At 44.4% G+C, this 20,687-nt stretch overlaps 1 protein-coding gene and 1 long non-coding RNA gene across 3 annotated transcripts in view; one reads left to right on the top strand and one right to left on the bottom strand.

Annotated features, from left to right (window-relative positions):
• The window catches only part of LOC142049855 (uncharacterized), a 704,768-nt gene that overhangs the window by 2,630 nt on the left and 681,451 nt on the right, over positions 1–20,687 (top strand). The window lies entirely within an intron of this gene.
• Positions 1–20,687, bottom strand: part of LOC142049850 (UPF0729 protein C18orf32 homolog) — a 170,064-nt gene that overhangs the window by 103,496 nt on the left and 45,881 nt on the right. For both annotated transcript variants that reach the window (XR_012657843.1, XR_012657842.1), the window contains exons 2-4: positions 7,703–7,755; positions 6,927–7,020; positions 4,504–4,637 (exon numbers count right to left, since the gene is read on the bottom strand). The gene's annotated coding sequence lies outside the window, so the exon portion shown is untranslated. The remainder of the gene's footprint in view (positions 1–4,503; positions 4,638–6,926; positions 7,021–7,702; positions 7,756–20,687) is intronic.

Below are 20,687 nucleotides of genomic sequence, written 5' to 3'. Positions count from 1 at the left end.
TGCCTGGGAATGTTAGTGGATACCGGGGCAGATGTCACAGTGATGCCACTCGAACGGTGGCCACCAACTTGGCCCCTTGCCATGGGAAAGCGTATAATAGGGGTAGGAGGAGAACAACAAACGAGGACTAGTACTTGCCCTGTGAAACTCGAAGTCATGGACGAGGAGGCAGGGAAGCTCCTCACGGCCGTAGTGACCATACTAGTAGCAGATGGGGTAGCAAGCCCCTTGTTAGGGCGAGACGCCCTTGCCCAGATGGGGATCGGGTTGAAAAATTTAGCATAAGGGCCACTGCCTCAGAGGGGCTTCGTCACCACAAGTTAGTGTGGAAAACCGAACAGCCCGTCTGGGTGGAGCAGTGGCCCCTGACAACAGAGAAAACAGAGGCTGTAAGAGCTATAGTAAAACGAGAGCACGAAGCAGGGCACCTAGAGCCCTCGATGAGCCCGTGGAACACCCCTATATTTGCTATAAAAAAAAAAAAAAAAGATAAAAACCAATGGAGGATGCTGCATGACCTTAGAGCAGTAAATCAGCAAATGGAGGACATGGGGCCTCTCCAACCCGGCCTACCAGGTCTGAGTGCTGTCCCGAAAGGATGGCGAGTCATTGTTTTAGATATCAAAGACTGCTTCTTCAGCATTCCGCTACATCCAGATGATAGAAAGAGATTTGCCTTTACTCTGCCTGCGGTGAACTGCGCAGAACCAGGTAGTAGATGGCAGTGGACAGTACTTCCACAGGGAATGAAAAATTCTCCAGCGATCTGCCAGAGGTATGTGGCTTCTGCATTGCAGCAAGTAAGGCAGCAGTATCAGGAGAGAATCTACATGATCCACTACATGGATGACGTCCTCATAGCTGCGCCCACCGAGGCGTTGTGTGAACAAGTCTTTTCAGACACCCAAAGGGGCCTTGCAGGACAGGCCTCAAGGTAGCTGAGGCAAAGGTACAGCGAGGACCAGTGTGTGGATTTCTGGGTGCTAGAATACAAGGGGATTCCATACAAGCTCAGCCTATTAAACTTACACCTAAGGTTAAAAATTTACACGCTGTACAGAAGCTGGTAGGAGCACTGCAGTGGTTGCGGACATTCGTGCGCGTCACCGGTGAGGAGATGCAACCTTTCTATGCGTTGCTGAAAGGGACCGACCTATGGGAGCCCAGGAGTTTAGACCCTGAGGCAGTCCAGCAGTTGCAGATGATAGAGCGTCGAATGCAAAAGGAAGGAGTATGGCGGTGGGACCCTCAGGAGGAATTAATCTCAGGTTGGATTCTGACCGCCGGTGGAGGGTTAGGATTGCTATATCAAATACGGGCGGGGGAAGACAAACCACTGCGATGGGTATATCAGAAGGTTCCCAAGGATGCATTCTCCACAAAAGTCAAGGTAGCCGGGGGAATGATTTGGCGTCTCCGACGGGAAAGCAAGGGAATCTTTGGGAAGGAGCCAGATAAGCTCACAGTGCCGTGGAATGGGGAGAAATGGCGGAAGGTGGTAGAGAGTGAAGAGGATATACAATTGGCAGTATACTCATACCCAGGGAAAATCGTCACAGGCACGGTACAGAGGTGGGCCGAGACAGCCAAAGTGGTGGATTTAAGTGTGGATAGTAGAGTTTTGGATACCCCTCACCCAGGACCAACATATTTCACAGACGCTTCCTCGAAGACGAACAGAGCGGCGGTAGTGTGGAAACAAGAGAATAGTTGGATGCGCCAGACGTATGAGGAGCAGGGTAAAAGTGTGCAGTGGCTGGAGGCGAAAGCGCTAGAGATGGCCCTGCGAAAGGATATAGATCGGCATATCAATGTGTGCACAGACTCCTTATACGTGTATAAATTAGTCATGTCCATGAAACGAGAGGGTGTACCACACACAGAAATTGCCTTGATGCTAGAGGTTGCTTTATCGCAGCGAGGAGCAACTGTGACAGTAATTCACATTCGCAGTCATCAGACGGGGCCTGGACCACTGATTGAGGGGAATCGCATGGCTGATGAGGCAGCCACGGGAGTCTGGACATTGGCGGAGGCAAAGAAACTGCATCAACAACTGCACCTGGGTGCTAAAGCCTTGGCAAAGGAGTGTGGCATCTCAATAAGAGCAGCAAGAGAAGTAGTAGCCACCTGTCCTTACTGTCAGCACTCGCCATTGTGGGAGGCAGGAGTCAACCCTCAAGGACTGGAAGCAAATGCTATCTGGCAGACTGACTTTACTGAATGTCCACAGTTGGCCCCCGGACGGCACCTGGCAATTACAATTGATACATATAGTGGAGTCATCATGGCTACTCAACATCGGAAGCAGACCGCAACGCAGTTGGCTGCGCATTGGACCACGGTGATGGCGTGGCTTGGAAAGCCTACCGAGATAAAAACAGACAATGGACCATGCTTTCGGGCTCGAAGTACCGAAGAATGGTGTAAAGCTTGGAATATTGTATTAAAACACGGCATTGCTTACAATAGCACGGGGCAGGCAATAGTTGAACGCGCTCATCGCACCTTGAAAGCAAAAATAATACAGCTTGGGGAGGGGGAGGGGTATAAGGGAGCTATACCCGTAGCAGCTCAGCAAACTATTTTAATGCGTGCACTATATTCGCTTAATCATTTTATACGCGGGCAGGAGCAAGTTACAGCAGTGGAGAAGCACTTTGGCAAAGCTCAAGCAGGCGAGCGCTATCCGCAGGTACAAGTAAGGTTCCCAGGCAGTGAGCAATGGGAGAGAGGATGGAAACTGAGATGCCTGGGGAGGGGCTACGCTGCGGTTGAGAATGAAGGGCGCAGAGAATGGGTGCCTGCAAAGTGTGTGAAAGCAGAACTGTGCAAGGATGTACAATGAATAATCCCTTTCTGAGTTGTCTCTTTGCAGGGTCTGCTGACATGGATCCTCATGCTAGCCGTACCATTGGGAAAAGAAATGAGCTCCTTGACAAGATCGCAAGCAATATTGCAACGAGAGCAACACTGAGGAAGGGCGGCAAAAGAGAGATATGAACTGGGACTGCATAATAATAATTGGGGGGATCTTGTTGTGTGTAGTAACAATGGTTACTTGTGGGCTGCCATTGTTATGCTGTGTTATAAGACAAATCAAAGAGCGCCTGCGAGAGTTACATGAATATAGACCTGATCGCAATATGTATCCGCTTACACAAGTAGATTTGTAGAATTTTTCGTAGCATGGGGAGGGGGAGATGTAGGGGAATAGACAGGGATCGGCGACCGGAAGATCACGGGATGTGACGGAAAGATAGACTCCTCCCCATAGGAGTGGCAGGAACAGGAAGCGCAAGAGCTATATAAGCATGTGACGCAGCTAAATAAACGGACATTTTGTATCCATCATATTGATGTCTGTGCATCACTGTCCCCAGGGTGGGTAGAGCCCTGTGTCCCGGAGATGCGGCCCAAGATAAGTTCTCCCGTAGAAGCGTACAGCAACAGAAGGACCGGACAGCAGAAAGAACAGCTGGATTAGTTGAGCATCTTCCCTGCCATCTTTTATCTTGTGTAATACATGCTCCATTTCCTGGAGATGCACTTATTTTTGAACATTCTGCCTAAATTCTTTTATTTTTCCTGTACTCTTGTATAAACTACTGCCCTCTAACTGAATTTTAGCCGTTGCCTTTTCAATGGATCAGTTCTGACCATAATATTGTTATCTTCCCTCACTAGATTCCTAAAAATTGCATTAATTCCTGGCTGCTCCTGGTTTATGAAATGTGTGAAAAGAAACACTAAATAATTGCAATGTCACCATTCCTACACCAGTACATGGTCAGCTTCACTCCATTTCCATCCTGTTCTTCTGAAAAGGAGCGTTACCACATTTCAAACTGTATGAAAATGACTAAAGCTAAGGTAGGTCCTACAGCATCACTTCTAAAAAAAGGTTTTAAAAATGAAAAATTAAGTTTGTAAATAAACGACCATGTTAAATTTAATACAAGTCTTTAAAGAAAAAATAAACCAAACCACTTAAACCCCACTCTAGAAGAGGTCTATTTTGCTATAAGAATCTGTAACATGCCAACAGCTTGTTAACAAACATTTAATTCTAGCAGAAGACAACAGTCAATATGCAATGAAAAGCTCTCATCACATTTTGGTGTTCTCTTTCACACGTATGATACAAAGGAAGATTGTTTACACCAAATTACTTCAGAACTCAAAGGAACTAAGTCAGTTTTACTACTGACTACATACTTTCTACCTCACAGGTTGTCCCGAACAGTAAACATGTTGTATGTAACCTCATTGGTACTTCATTTCCACTTTTAAAGCAAAGTTTGGGATTCTTAGTATAAACAAGACATAGAATCATAGAATTATTTAGGTTGGAAAAGACCCTTAAGATCATTGAATCCAACCATTAACCTAACACTGACAAGTCCACCACTAAACCATGTCCCTAAGCGCCACATCTACAAGCATCAGAACATTTTAGTTTCTTGTAGGACATCTGTTTCACTAGCAGTAGTGTATACCTACCATATGAGCCCAGTGCTTTCTCTTCATATGTAAAATGAAGTTGCAGCTCCTCTTCTGACATTTGACTGATGAATATTTTCAGCAAACGGCAAATAATAAACAGTGCATTGTGAGCCTGCAGGATAAAGAGGTGACTAGAAAAGAAGCAGAAACAAACAAGAATCAGTAACGCTTAACCTGTGAACATGCATCAAAACCCACAAGAAAACATATGCCAGAGTAGACAAAGGGGTTCCTACAGTTGAAGCAAGGAAAAGCCAAAGGGCTTAAGCAGGGAGTATCCAGTTGATCCCACAGCAAACAAACTGGCAAGGCACTTCAAAGTAGTATTTTTTTCTTCCCCCAGGAGAATACAATCTTATTCCTAACTAAGTTTGTATTGTTCAAAACACCACAGTTGCCAGAAGTACCATTCTTTGAGAGCTCACCAGACAGCTCAGCACACTTCTAAAGGTTTCTAGATACTATGGACTCTAGCCACCCAGACATTTGAAAATTTCCCATATGAAAGCTACTCTGGCTCCCTGAACCTTAGACTTTTTCCCAATCAAACAGCCTTCAGATGACTGTAGGCATTTATGGACTTCAGGAGCACAATATAGCAAGATTTTTCTATGCAGTACACACAGATATTTTCCAAGCCTTCTGAATGCAAGCCTTCTGAATAGATTCATTACATTTTCTTGAGTCCCAATAAGCAACTGCTGGGAAGCCCATACAACAGCACATAGTCAAGCTCTTGCTTGAAGCTATATTTTCAAGGTATTTTTGGATTGAAGCAGCAGGAGCTATCCAGGCAGGAATAACTTCTTTCTCCAGATATAAGCAAAAAGGTTGAGGACAGTCCTGGGAGCAAGGGGGCATTAAAAAAGAGAGTCTTCCTTTTTGAAGCCCCAGATCTGATGAGAGTTGGACATTTGTCTATGGGTGTGGGGGAACGATTACAGAAAGCTTCCTGCAAAAACTATACAGTGCTGCCCATGTAACCTCTTGGCGTTCTCTCCTACTGCTGAAAGGGGCAAGCAAAACCAATGGCAGTTGCATGATATGATTTGAAAGCAAAGCCTTTATACAGAAGTTTGTGTTCAACTTTAAAATATTTCCAAGAGAAGATACTGGTTCATACATCAATATTTAATTAAAAAGGTCAGGTGATTTTTAAAGAGCTCTAAACCAGTAGTAACCAGAAGTTGCACCATTTGTATGTAAATGTGTTTACATAACACACGGGATGAACACAAAAATGTCTTTTTCTCCAGCAGTCTATTTACCTATTACACTTAACCTTCTGTGTTTGGAAAAGTACCAGATACTTGTTCTGTTTCTGACAATCATTTAAAAGAATTCTAAGTTTTGATCTGTGATTATGTTAACTAGCAAAGCAAAAAACTCAAGAGCTAGAAGCAAAATCATAGAATCATAGAATGCCCCAAGTTGGAAGGGATCCACAAGGATCATCAAGTCCAACTCCTGTCCCTGCACAGGACAACCCCAAAAGGAACATTTATGACACCACGTTGAGTGGGGAAGTAGACACTCCAGAAGGGAGAGCTGCTCTGCAGGGAGATCTGGATAGGCTGGAGGAGTGGGCCAGCAAGAACCTTATGAAGTTCAACAAGGAAAAGTGTAAGATCATGCACCTGGGAACACATAATCCGGGAGTGCAGCACAGACTGGGATCCACCTGGCTGGAGAGCAGATCTGTGGAGAGGGACCTGGGGGTCCTGGTGGACAGGAAGCTCAACATGAGCGAAGTGTGCTGCTGCAGCCAAGAAGGCCAACAGGATGCTGGGTTGCATCAAAAAGGGCATCGCCAGCAGAGAGAAAGAAGTCATTATCCCACTCTACTCAGCGCTTGTCAGGCCACACCTGGAGTACTGTGTACAGTTCTGGTCCCCTCTATACAAAAAGGATGTGGACAGGCTGGAAGGGGTCCAGAGAAGGGCCACCAAGATGATCAAAGGACTGGGAAGCCTGCCATATGAGGATAGGCTGGGAGAACTGGGTTTGTTCAGCCTTGAGAAAAGGAGGCTCAGAGGGGATCTCATCACCGTGTACCAGTACTTAAGAGGCAGCTACAAAGAAGATGGAGACTCCCTTTTTACACGGAGTCACATGGAGAGGACAAGGGGGAATGGACACAAATTGCTCTTGGGGAGATTCCGATTGGACACCAGAGGGAAATTTTTCACACTGAGGACAGTCAACCATTGGAATAATCTCCCCAGGGAAGTGGTTGAGTCGGCCATGTTGGACACCTTCAAGAGTCATCTGGACAGGGTGCTGGGCCATCTTGTTTAGACTCTGTTCTTCCTATAAAGGTTGGACTGGATGATCCCTGAGGTCCCTTCCAACCTGTGATTCTGTGATTCTGTGATTTAAAAAGTGAAATGGCACATACAGCTTTTTTTCCAGGTACTTACTTCTGACATTCGGCTGAAATTTTTAACTCTTTGGTTCTAGAAAGAAAGACTTTAACCAACAACCCAAGGTTTCCTGTTCAAGGATTCTTCTCAACTAGATGAGGAAAAATAAGATATGGCTATATAGCATGCATAAGTTGACACTATTTAGTTCAAACAATATATAGAATGAAACCAAATTTCAATGTCTTAAATATTTCACATAAAGCACAATAGGTCTGTGTTTCTGTACAGCTGCTGCTGTTCTTTTAAGATTCTCCAGTACATGCCTTACTACTCCCTAGTTGTTCTCTAAACATACTTTTCATTCTAGATTTAAAATATCCCAAATGTGGAGCTCACACTGCTTCCTTTCCAACACTTGTCTACACCACAATAGTCTCCTCTCAGCAAACTAGGGTGGTTTTCACAACTAGCTTTCACCTTCTTGAAACATCGTTGATCACATTTATAGTATCCCTTCCTTTCGTCCTCTGATTAATTCTTTCCCCTTACTGATCAGCTTAGAGAGCAGAGGGAAAAAGAGGTAGTAGGGATGGAGTTATTTGTTTTAAACCTTTCAGTAATTTCAAGTTCTACAAAACAGTTACCGACGGAAGCTTCTACAAGTTTTGAATATATATACAAACGCACTCTTTACACTACTTAATCTTACTAGCTGAATACATACAAGTAAGAGTTAAGTATACTGAAGACATGGATATGCATGAGTGCTGTTTCTTAATTTTTTTCTGATTGAGCACATGGAAATAAGTTAAGATGTCACAATTTCTCACCTAAAGACTTGCAGACTGAGATTGTGTCTTCTTCCAAGAGCTTTAAGTCAGCACTAGAAGAGGAGGAAAAGAAAATAAAAATTGTTACACAAGAAATTGGGTTCCTGTGCTTGAAGTGAAAATTCATTGCAAAACAGTAGTAAAGTATTTCTATGAAGCACTTAGTTTTACCAATCCATTAGCTGGTTTACATAGATATCACAGAAGCACTGCATGGTTGAGGCAAGATGGGACCTCTGGCTATCTCCACATCATCTCCAGGCAACCCACTCCAGTGCTCGGTCATCCTAGTATCAGGCAGGACATCATGCATTTGAAGTACAGTGATTACAAAGCAGGAAACCAATATGCAGAAGTGAATTGTTTGTCAGAGTGAAGTAATGTCACTACATCATCTGTGTTACTACTACCTTTGTGGATTCAGTGGTGCCATGCATAGCTTGATGCCACTGAAAATGTACACAGAATAACAGCCTACAAAAAGGACATGATTTTTTACAGGAACTATCATATGAGATTACATATTTTTTAAAAGCATGAATTAAAGAATCCTCAACCTCAAGCTAAGCACCACTTTCATTTAACTAGTGTAATAACACTAGTGCAACAATCACATCAGATACACCAAATTTTTCATAGCTTCATTAATTGCCTGTTGTTATGCCTCAGTGAAAACCATCAACTGAAAAGGGCAATAAAGCACTAAAGTAGAACCTTCCAACCACCACTGAAAGTAAACACCAGCTGTGTCAGACACATAAAAAGACATTTATAAACTCCTATCACTATAAACCTACCAGTACAGAGTAACTGATCCTCAAAAACAAAACAGAAGAATACACAGGAAGTATATTTTTCCTTAACAGATGGGAAAAAGACAATAATCAGATATTGTGTCCAATGCCACATTAAGCAACATGAAGGTGTCCCAATATTAGTTCCTAAAGGGCAACCTGGGCCAGCGTTTCACCCTCATTGCAAAAATTTCCACCCTCATCATAAAAATTTCTTCCTTATATCTAGCCTGAATCTACCCTCTCTTAGCTTAAAGCCGTTACCCCTTGTTCTACCGCTACAGGCCCTGCTGTTCAGAATATTGGAGAAGACTGTACAGCCTTTATACAGACACAAATACAGTCTGACCTACAAGAATGGCAGTCCTTCTGAAGTTCCCCAAATCAAGTCAGGCAAAAAAAAAAAAAGCACCAGTTCAATACTTGCAGACATAAAATAGCATATAATATAGGCTGAACAATTTCAGACCTTGTGCAGCTACATCCTTGTAATTAAAGGTATGAAAATCACCATCCTCAGAATAAATAGGAAAGTAGCAATGTAATGAAACCTGCATAGTAACTAAGCCTATAAATGTCAGTGATATGGCCTCCATTCAAGCACTCTTCTCACAAAAATATTGCAAAACTTAATACTGCCATAATTAAATTGCCAGAGTCGCTGTTGCTTCCTAAGCATTAAATTTTCTGAGGAGTAACCTGATTTATATAAAAACAACAGAGACTGAAGACAAAAAGGGCATGGTACTGCTTGCACTCTCTCTGTCCCACCTGCTCAACCCCATCTTGGCAACTACCTGCAGCTCTGCCAGTGAACTTCTAAAATGCAGTGGTGGGGGAAACAGTCCCCCTTCTTTTTGTTTTTAAATTGAGATTATAATCCAGTTTACAGCATGGTCCTAAAGAACTGTCACATCAACCTCGGATTAACTGTGGTGCTGTGTGGGAAGCCCCTAAAGCAGCTCCACTGCTGAAAACCCACGTGGAGCCATGCTCTTGGAAGCTGTTGAGTTTGCCTGAGCTGTGCCCAAACTCCTGAGGGACTGGAAGAGGAGGTAAGGATATTGGTAGAAACAACAGACAAAAGAATTATTTCAAAACTTTTGAATAGGAAATGCTTCAAGACAGAAACATCAAACAAATTAAGTTTTAAGATGCCTGCAAATATTCCTGTATATCAGACTGATTAACTGTGTAGTGAGCTGACAGCAGAGACAGCCCTTCACCTACAGCTGAATATCCTAAGACAACTTTAGATTATGCACATTGGCTTTTTTTGATAGCAAATATCAGCAGTCTTTCCTCCCTTAGAAAAATCCTTTGCAACATCAGTTTCAGAAAGAACAAACTTACACTTTCATATACACTTTAAAAACATTAGACTTGGCCTCAAAGGTGGTCTCTCATTTCAGTGCTAAAAACATGCAGAGTAATTAAAAACAAATGGTATCAAACTAGAACACCCCACCAGCAACTACAGACAACACAGTTTTCTAGGTCTATGTGAAACAAGGACTTTTTGCACTTTAAAAAAAAAACAAAAAAACCCCACACACAACACCAAAACCGAACTTCTAAATTCATCCAGCTGGCTGCTTGTCATCAGGATGTATTTCTTCCTAAGAGCTGACAGGCAGGGTGAATATTATATTGGACACAAACTCAGTAGAGAGTTCTTCGGTACTGAATAATCACAATCCAGCACAATGTGACCCACCTCCCACTATCCAAAGATACTGGGGACCGAGTGATCATCATAATTGCTCCAGGATTTAAACTATAAATGTAACATACAGCTTTTAATTATCGTTCATTTTCCCCCTAATTTCTAAGCAGTTAGATTTCGAGGTATAGCATTCTTACAGGTTTTGGGTTTTTTTTCTTCTCTTTCAGTTATTAAAAACCACACAAAGTCTCCAAACAAATTCCACAGTTGCCTAATTTCTGCAAGTTGCCAGGATCAAAAACAGTGGCAAACCAAGCAAGACCTTCAGCAAAGCTTTTAACACTCGAGTCATTCTTTTTCCTCCCAAAATGACGTTTGATGCTTAAAAATTAACTACAGCCCACTCCCCCTTATTCATACAACGAAGACACAGAACTGGGTTTTGCCATCCTCAAGACTAGGCAACACTACCTGCAAAATTTCAGTTGCTGCAACAGAAACACCTAGTGAGGAGGAACTACAGCAGAACCAACACACACAGAGTGAAAGGGTGTTCTTACACTCAACAGAAGTAATACTACTGCTACATCCCCAAGGATGGATTCATGGAGAGAGTATAGTGGGGCAGTACAAAAACTAGCGGCCCATTTCCAGGTACCTTGGGCAAAGTTTAGCAGTGCCTTTCTCTCCTTCTCTTGGGGAGGAAATAAAAGTGAGAGATATGGAAAAAGATGTCTGCCTATTTCTTTTGTGCTGTGAAGACAGGAGATATATTAACACTTAAGCAGAAAATGCATAAGGTGGCACAAAAGAACTGCTACAACCAGCCATAGTATTGACTTTGCTCTACAGTCCCTGTGGAGATGACATTTGGTTAACGAATAAATGTAAGAATGGAAACCTAACACTAAAACATCTGTCCTTTCATTAATCCACAGAGCAGCACTGGTAGCATTCAAACTATTTTTCAGCACTAACAACAACAGTAAGCACTGACAGAGCAAAGCTCCTTCACTGCACTGATCACAAATAAAAGTTCCAAATCTTTCTGAAAACCCTCACCTGGGGAATACGGACTGCCTTGTTGCCAAATATATGTGTATACACATACACAGATACATATTTTAAGAGCTTGCTATGTGGGACACAAAAAGTCTGCAGAGCATTTAAACTGATCCTCTTCAACATATTACATTTAATTGTAATGAAGTACCTATGGGAGGATCCAGGAGAAAACAACCTTTCAAAAAAGAAAAGGAAAAAAATCCCACACATTTTCCACTCTGCAATTTTATCTACCAAGAACTGGGAAAGTAGAAATTACACTTTCAGAATGGAAAAGAAGATTCTGAAAGACACATAAAACTAGAAGAGAGATTCATTAGGGATGGAGGAATAAAATATCCCCTGGTCTATGATAATCATTAGTATATTCTCAACAAGAAAAGATGACCACTTTCTAGCAATAAACAAGCAGCAAGGTAAGTAAACCCTTCCTGCAGCTTGATGGTACTGCTGAGAATCACTAGGAGAAACCCAGGCACCCCAGTAACACCCAGTAAGCCCTGCCATGGAGGAGACACCACTTTGGAAGATGTTCAAGTGCACATGGCAAACAAACACCAGCTTCAAGCCATGGATCTTTAATATAATCATCACAGTGACCTGGGTGAGTTTGCACACAGAGTGATATATTTCAACTGGCACTACCTGGAATAAACCACTCAGTTTTGGGAAAGTAGTTGTCCTGGTTTCATCTGGGATAGAGTTAAATTTCTTCATAGTAGCTAGTATGGGGCTATGTTTTGCATTTTTGCTGGAAACAGTGGTGATAATGTGGAGATATTTTAGTTGTTGCTAAGTAGCACTTACACTGGTCAAGGGCTTTTTCAGCTCCCCGTGCTCTGCCGGGTGCACAAGAAGCTGGGAGGGGGCACAGCCAGGACAGCTGACCCCAACTGACCAACGGGATATTCCATACCATATGACGTCATGCTCAGTATATAAAGCTGGGGAAGAAGAAGGAAGGGGGGGGACGTTTGGAGTGATGGCATTTGTCTTCCCAAGTAACTGTTATGTGTGATGGAGCCCTGCTTTCCTGGAGATGGCTGAGCACCTGCCTGCCCATGGGAAGTGGTGAATGAATTCCTTGTTTTGCTTTGCTTCCATGTGCAGCTTTTGCTTTCCCTATTAAACTGTCTTTATCTCAACCCATGAGTTGCCTCACGTTTACTCTTCCAATTCTCTCCCCCGTCCCACCAAGGGGGAGTGAGTGAGCAGCTGCGTGGTGCTTGGTTGCTGACTGGGGCTAAACCACGACAGTCCTTTTGGCACCCAATGTGGGGCACGAAAGATTTGAGATAACAACAGATCTGATTGGAATGTGCTAGATGGAATTTATAGCGGTTATTGCTGTTTAGCTATTAATTGGCAGGCTTCTGTGCTTGCTATGGGGCTTGTCTGCTCTACTGTATATATATACTGTATGCCTTAAAATCTAGTGCTCATTAGTGGCACTTTTTGCTTTCACTGCTTGCTGTACTGCTTATCACCTTACCCTGCCGGGCCTAGGAACTTTCTGATAACAGCCATGGCCAGGCGCCTGGGCTGGCAGATGGCCAGGGCCCTGCTGCTGTTTCTGTGCTGCTATACTGGACAGGCTGGAACTCCAGTGTGAACTCGAGTCAAAGGGACTGTGACCTGTAGATGAGTCCATGTGGGAGCAGGACACCACAAAGCATCTGTGGCTGTGTATAAGCCCATGCCAGAGCAGGTATATCTCAAAGCATCTGTGGCCTTGGTTACGTCTGTGCCACAGCAGGTATACCTCTGAGGTAATTGTGGCCCAAGGATAAATCCATCTTGGAGAAGGTACACCTCGAAGTGTCTGTGGCTGTAGATAAGTCCATGCTGCAGCAGGTACACCTTGAAGCATCAGTGGCTGTGCATGAGGTCATGCCGGAGCACCTCAAAGTGTGTGGCCATGGATAAGCCCACAACGGAGCAGGTTTACTTCTGGAGGGACTGCAGCCATGGGAAAAGCCATGTTGGAGCAGGCTTTGGAGGGACTACAGCCATGGGCAAGGCTGTGTTGGAGCAGATTTACTTCTGGAGGGACTGCAGCCATGGGCAAGGCCGTGTTGGAGCCAGTTTACTTCTGGAGGGACTGCAGCTGTGGCTAAGGCCATGCTGGAGCAGGTATAGCTCTGAAAGCATTGAGGCCCATGCAGAAGGCCATGCTGGAACAGGCGCACCTCAAAGCGACTGTGGCTCTGGATAAGTCTATGCTGCAGCAGGTGTGCCCCTGGAGAGACTGTGGCTCCTGGGTAAGGCTCCACTTGGAGCAGGTACAACCCTAAAGGACTACAGTCTGTGGGTAAGTCCAAACCAGAGCAGGGGCAAGGGGAGGAGTTCATTACAATGTTAAACCTGATGGTCTGATCCAAATGGACCAGGGGTGGAGATTGTAATGGGAATACATTTAAATTGTTCTAACCCAGGATTTGAGTTACATATTATGGAAATTACTATAGCAGAAACCCCTGGTTGCTAGCCAGGCTGGGAGCAAGGGGAGGAGTTCATTGCAATGTTAAAACCTATAACCTGGCCCAAAGGGGCCAGGGGTGGAGATTGTAATGGATATACCTTTAAATTGTAATCTGTCATTTGAGTTGCATGTTATAGGAATTACTACAGCAGGAACCACCCGAAACAATGGAGGACAAGCCTTTCAAGAAGCAGTGCGAGTGCAGCAGTGACCCGACCTGAGCTGGTTTTGGTGCCCAGTAACTCCACGCAACATACCACCTCTCCTGTCCTGAGTGACCACCAGAACAGATGGAGCCCAAAGCCATGGACTAAATGATAGCTGTGTATTTTATCAAAGGATGGGAAGGGGGGTTGGAAGTTAATGAGGTTGTATTGGATAGTGTGGAACCTGAGCATGATGTAAATGGTATGGAATAAGGGGTGGATACTGTCCTGGTTTCAGCTGGGATAGAGTTACATTTCTTCATAGTAGCTAGTATGGGGCTATGTTTTGGAGTTTTGCTGGAAACAGTGGTGATAATGCGGAGGTGTTTTGGTTGTTGCTAAGTAGCGTTTACACTAGTCAAGGGCTTTTTCAGCTCCCCATGCTCTGCTGGGTGCACAAGAAGCTGGGAGGGGGCACAGCCAGGACAGCTGACCCCAACTGACCAAAGGGCTATTCCATACCATATGATGTCATGCTCAGTATATAAAGCTGGGGGAAGAAGGAAGGGGGGGATGTTCGGAGTGATGGCGTTTGTCTTCCCAAGTAACCGTTATGTGTGATGGAGCCCTGCTTTCCTGGAGATGGCTGAACACCTGCCTGCCGATGGGAAGTGGTGAATGAATTCCTTGTTTTGCTTTGCTTCCATGTGCAGCTTTTGCTTTCCCTATTAAACTGTCTTTATCTCAACCCATGAGTTGCCTCACGTTTACTCTTCCGATTCTCTCCCCCGTCCCACCAGGGGGGAGTGAGCAAGCGGCTGTGTGGTGCTTGGTTGCTGACTGGGGCTAAACCACAACAGTAGTACATATATCCCAATCGTATTTACTAGTTCTACAGTTTTCTGAGGCACGAGCAAAAGTTCTGGTGCGGGGATGCAAACAGGTTGTGAGCAGTGGGGGATTCAAAGAAAAGTACAAAGGATTAAGGATTATTAAGGATTCAAAAAAAATACACTTAACCACATAGACTTGACTGGCTCCTTTAGATCCAAACAAACGTGTGAGGTTTGCTTACTTTAGGAAAAAATTCCAGGCTTCACAGGAATTCCTGGCTCATCCGGTGATCTGGTGGCCAGCATTTTCAGAGTGAATGTGCTGGTTTTGGCTGAGAAGGGGTTAATTCTCCTCACTGTGGGGGTCGGCTACCTTTCCAGCTTCCTGCGCTCTGCCACATGGCGGGGGGGGGGGGGGGGGGGCTGGGAGGGGCGGGGCCATGGTGGGGACGGCTGACCCCGACTGGCCAATGGCAGGTTCATTCCATACCACGTGACACCATGACCAGTATATTGAGGGGGGGCAGTGGCAGCGCGGCGTCGGGGCGTCGGGCGGCGCGGGCGGTTTGTTTCGGCGGTTCGTTTCCTCCCCTCCCCTCCCCTCCCCTCCCTTCCCTCTCCCCCGGGGCTTTGCGCCTCTCGTTGTTCTCCTTTACATTGCATTTCTACTGTTGTTTCTTTTAATTTTAATTATTAAACTGTTCTTATCCCAACCCACGAGCGTTACCCTCCTGATTCTCTCCCCATCTACCGGTGGGGGAGTGAGCGAGCGACTGTGTGGGGCTGAGCTGCCGCTGAACCACAACAGTCCTTTATAAAAGCAAGAAATTATTTTATTTGCTTTTTTTATGTAGAGAGTAGGCCCACAGCCATCAGAAACACTAGAATTAATAATAGGGAAATTTGCTTCCTGACAACAGACTTTAAATAAAGTGGTTTTATCTTGTTTTAAAGGAGTCAAAACATGAGAGGTTTTACAGTGGCAGTGACTGTCTCGTAACATCTCAAGACAGCAAGCAGTACGAACATTTTGCGTACAAATTGTCACTACAAACCCATATATACACAGGAAGCATCCATGTGGCACCAAGTATCACACATCAGTGACAGAAGTAGAAAGGAATCAAGGCTAATCCCCTTCTGCAGGGAAAAGGACAGCACAACCGCTACACCTACATCACATAATACAAACTCTGTGCTAGGAAGGGGAGAGAAAAAATCAAAATTAAGTTCAAACTTGCAAGCTCAAATACTGCCCCTCTGATACTTGATGTCACCTCTTTTTCCTGACACAAAAGTTCAATCACTCAAACCCATACTATCATAAAAAGCCCATTTGGTAATTTGACGCTGTCATGGCTTTAGCTGGGATAGAGTTAATTTTCTTCACTGCAGCTGGCATAGTGCTGTGCTTTAGACTTAGTATGAAAACAATGTTGAGATAACACACAGATATTTTAGTTGTTGCTGGGTAGTGCTTGTACTAGTCAAGGACATTTCTAGCTTCCCATGCTCTGCCGGGTGCACAAGAAGCCAGGAGGGGAGGGGGTACAGCTAAGAGAGCAGATTCAAACTGGCCAAAGTGATATTCCATATCATGTAACGTCATGTCCGGTATGATAACTGGGAGGAGCTGGCTGGGGGAGGGAGGCAGCAATCGCGGCTCGGGGACGGGCAGCGTCGGTCGGCGGGTGGTGAGCGGTTGTATCGTTTGTGTTTCTGGTTTTTCCCCTTTTCCTTTTTATTATATTACCATTATTGTTATTACTACAACAATCATCATTATTATCATTATTATCTTATTTTAATTATTAAACTGCTCTTATCTCAACCCACAAGTTTTCTTTATTTTGCTTTTGCTCTTCCGATTCTCTCCCCAATCCCACAGGGGTGGGGGGAGTGAGCGAGTGGCTGCGTGGTGTTTAGTTACTGACTGGGGCTGAACCACAACAGATGCACACACATCCACTCAAACATTGTCGCATATTAACACAAGCCAAAATTGCCTCTGTATATTTCACAAGGAAGAGCGAAAATTACGAGTTATCATTTGTATAGGCAATGACTATTGACCGAGTAAAACATAATATTGAAACAGTATTTAGACAATACAAATTCTCTTTTGTCTTGCTGAAATTGCTCTTCTATCATTTCATAACTGACTTTATGTCAAAATTTTTTTTATTTTGTTGGGATTTGATCACTTTGTATTTGTAGTTACTGATCATAGTAAAAGGAATTTCTTCATCAGTGAGACAGTTTTCTGTAAGAAAGCATCTTTTCAGTAGAGTTGGGGAAGAATGGTAAATTAAGCAGTCTATTGCTCAAAAAAAGTCATAGTTCTCATTGACTGCAGATTTTATTTCTGGCTTCATACTACCAGAAAGACGGATTCTGCGGTCAGTTATTCTGGCATATATTGTAAAAAAACCCACTACTTCCAAAAAGAAGGGGGTATCACAGAATCCCAGGTTGGAAGGGACTTCAGGAATCATCTAGTCCAACCTTTCTAGGAAGAGCAGAGTCTAAATAAGATGGCCCAGCACCCTGTCCAGCCAAATCTTAAAAGAGTCCAATGTGCCCAAGTCATCCACTTCCCTGGGGAGATTATTACAACGGTTGACTGTCCTCAGTGTGAAAAATTTCCCTCTGGTGTCCAATCGGAATCTCCCCAAGAGCAACTTGTGTCCATTCCCCCTTGTCCTCTCCATGTGACTCCGTGTAAAAAGGGAGTCTCCATCTTCTTTGTAACTACCCCTTAAGTACTGGTACATGGTGATGAGATCCCCTCTGAGCCTCCTTTTCTCAAGGCCGAACAAACCCAGTTCTCCCAGCCTATCCTCGTATGGCAGGCTTCCCAGTCCTCTGATCATCTTGGTGGCCCTTCTCTGGACCCCTTCCAGCCTGTCCACATCCTTTTTGTATAGAGGGGACCAGAACTGTACACAGTACTCCAGGTGTGGCCTGACAAGCGCTGAGTAGAGTGGGATAATGACTTCTTTCTCTCTGCTGGCGATGCCCTTTTTGATGCAACCCAGCATCCTGTTGGCCTTCTTGGCTGCAGCAGCACACTGTTCGCTCATGTTGAGCTTCCTGTCCACCAGGACCCCCAGGTCCCTTTCCACAGAGCTGATCTTCAGCCAGGTGGATCCCAGTCTGTGCTGCACTCCCAGATTATGTTTTCCCAGGTGCAAGACCTTACACTTGTCCTTGTTGAACTTCATAAGGTTCTTGCTGGCCCACTCCTCCAGCCTATCCAGATCTCCCTGCAGAGCAGCTCTCCCTTCTGGAGTGTCTACTTCCCCACTCAACTTGGTGTCATCAGCAAACTCCATCAGGCTACACTTGATGCCGGTATCCAGATCACTTATAACGATGTTGAATAACATTGGGCCCAATATCGATCCCTGGGGGACTCCACTAGTGACAGGTTGCCACTTGGAAAAGGAGCTATTTACCACCATCCTTTGGGTGCGGCCTGTCAGCCAGTTCCCCACCCACTGCACAGACCACTTGTCTAGGCCATAACGCATCAATTTCTCCAGGAGGAGGCTGTGGGGGACTGTATCAAAGGCCTTGGAGAAGTCCAGGTAGACAATATCCACTCTTCACCCCATGTCAACCAGGCAAGTCACTTTGTCGTAGAAGGCCACTAGGTTTGTCAAGCACTATCTGCCCTTAGTAAAGTCATGTTGGCTTTATCCAGTCATGTGCTTCATTTGATTTGTGATGGCCCTCAGGAGGATTCGTTCCATAACTTTCCCAGGGATTGAAGTAAGACTGATGGGCCTATAATTACCCGTAGCCTCCCTTGAACCCTTCTTGTAGATAGGGGTAACATTTGCCTTCCTCCAGTCCCCTGGGACATCCCCCGTTCTCCATGACTTCTCGAAGATTATGGAGAGTGGCCTTGCGATGATGTCAGCCAGCTCTCTCAACACCCTCGGGTGGATGGCGTCAGGGCCCATCAATTTGTAGGGGTCAAGCTCCTGTAACAATTCACGTACTAACTCTTCCTTCACTGATGGTGGGTCGGTGTTTGGACCAACCAGGAATTTAATTCCCAAAGCCTGGGACCCAATAGTGTTGGTAAAGACAGAGGTGAAGAAAGTGTTGAGAACCTCTGCCTTTTCAGCATCGTTGGTGACTGACTCTCCTATTCTGTTTAACAGTGGGCCTATGTTTTCCTTCTGTTTCTGCTTGTGGTTGACACACCTGAAGAAACCTTTCTTGTTATTTTTGACATCTACAACTAGTTTCAATTCAAGTTGGGTTTTTGCTTTTCTAACTGCATCTCTGCACACTCTGGCAATGCCCTTGTAGCTCTCAACTGATAATCCTCCACTTCTCCATCTCTGGTGTGCTTCCCTTTTGGATTTGAGTAGACCCAGGAGGTCATGGTTGAGCCAAGGGGGCCTCTTCCTCCACTTACTTCCCTTTCCTTTATAGGGGATAAACTGGTTTTGTGCTTCCAAGGGAGAGTTCTTGAAGAACTCCCAGCACTCACTAGCTCCTTTATCTCTTTATCTTCCATGGAAGCATCCCATGGAATCTCTCCCAACTGAGCTCTGAGCGACCCGAAGTTTACTCTTCTAAAAGCTAGAACCCTTGTCTTAGTACTGACCTTCAGCATGCCCAGCAGGATCCCAAAAAAAAAAAAAAAAAGATGGAGTTGTTTTAGAGTGGTTGAATTCAGTTACCTTACTTCAAATTTACTAACAATTGGTCCCATAGACTTCAGCAAAACCATAATTAATAAAAGACAGTCAAAGTTGCTTCCTGACAGCAGTCATCTTTGAAGAACATGGTTTTATGTGCTTTTATTTTAAAGGCATCAGAGCATAAGAGGTTTTGAAGTGGCAGTAACTACTGTTAAAATATCTCAACATGGCAAGAGAAAGTATTCTGCGTATAAACTGTAACTATAAACATATCTACACCATGACACCTACCCTTATTATAAGAACAAGACCCAAACAGTAGCAGACAATGACCCCTAAAAGAGGAGGGGAAAAAAAGAGGTAGCAGCTTTCCCAACAGTTTTTTCATAGAATCATTAATGTAGGAAAAGACCTCTAGGATCATCAAGTCCAACCACCAACCCAACATCACCATGCCTCCTGAACCATGTCCCCAAGTGCCACGTCTACATGTTTTTTTGAACACCTCCAGGGATGGTGACTCCACCACCTCTCTGGGAAGCCTGTTCCAATGCCTGACCACTCTTGCAGTAAAGACATTTTTCCTAATATCCAATCTAAACCTCCCCTGATGCAACTTGAGGCCATTTCCTCTCGTTCTATCGCTAGTGACTTGGGAGAAGAGACCAACCCCCACCTTACTACAACCTCCTTTCATGTAGTTGTAGAGAGCGATAAGGTCTCCCCTCAGCCTCCCCTTCTCCAGGCTAAACAACCCCAGTTCCCTCAGCTGCTCCTCATAAGACTTGTTCTCTAGAACCTTCACCAACTTCGTTGCCCTTCTCTAGACACACTCCAGCAACTCAATGTCCCTCTTGTAGTGAGGGGCCCAAAACTGAACACAGGATTCGAGGTGCGGCCTCACCAGTGCCAAGTACAGGGGCACGATCACTGCCCTGCTCCTGCTGGCCACACTATTCCTGATACAAGCTTTCCTCTAAGTAAAGCTTTTTTCTTTACCACTGAATACAGAACAGAAGAATCGGCCCATTCATTAAATTCATACTGTGGGAATGTTGACTTTAATGCACCAGTTAGAGGAAAGACGTCAAAGAATAAAAAGCTGCATATAATTTATTGTACCAATTTTAAAATGTGCCATATTAAGGCAACATAAGAGTTGCTCATTTTTATGTCTTTCCATTAAATGCTCATGCACACTATTCTTGAAACAGCGACTTGTTAAAAACTCCAGGAAAGGAACAAAGCGGAACAGTAAATATGAAGCATATAATTTTCAGCAAGTTCTGTGTTATTTAACTCTGTTTTAAGTTGTCCATCAGGAAAGAATACCACCGC

The sequence above is a fragment of the Phalacrocorax aristotelis genome, chromosome W (genome assembly GCF_949628215.1).
Source record: "Phalacrocorax aristotelis chromosome W, bGulAri2.1, whole genome shotgun sequence".
NCBI lineage: Eukaryota > Metazoa > Chordata > Aves > Suliformes > Phalacrocoracidae > Phalacrocorax > Phalacrocorax aristotelis.
The sequence above is the reverse complement of the archived record's forward strand: the minus strand, read 5'-3'. Positions and strand labels throughout refer to the sequence as shown.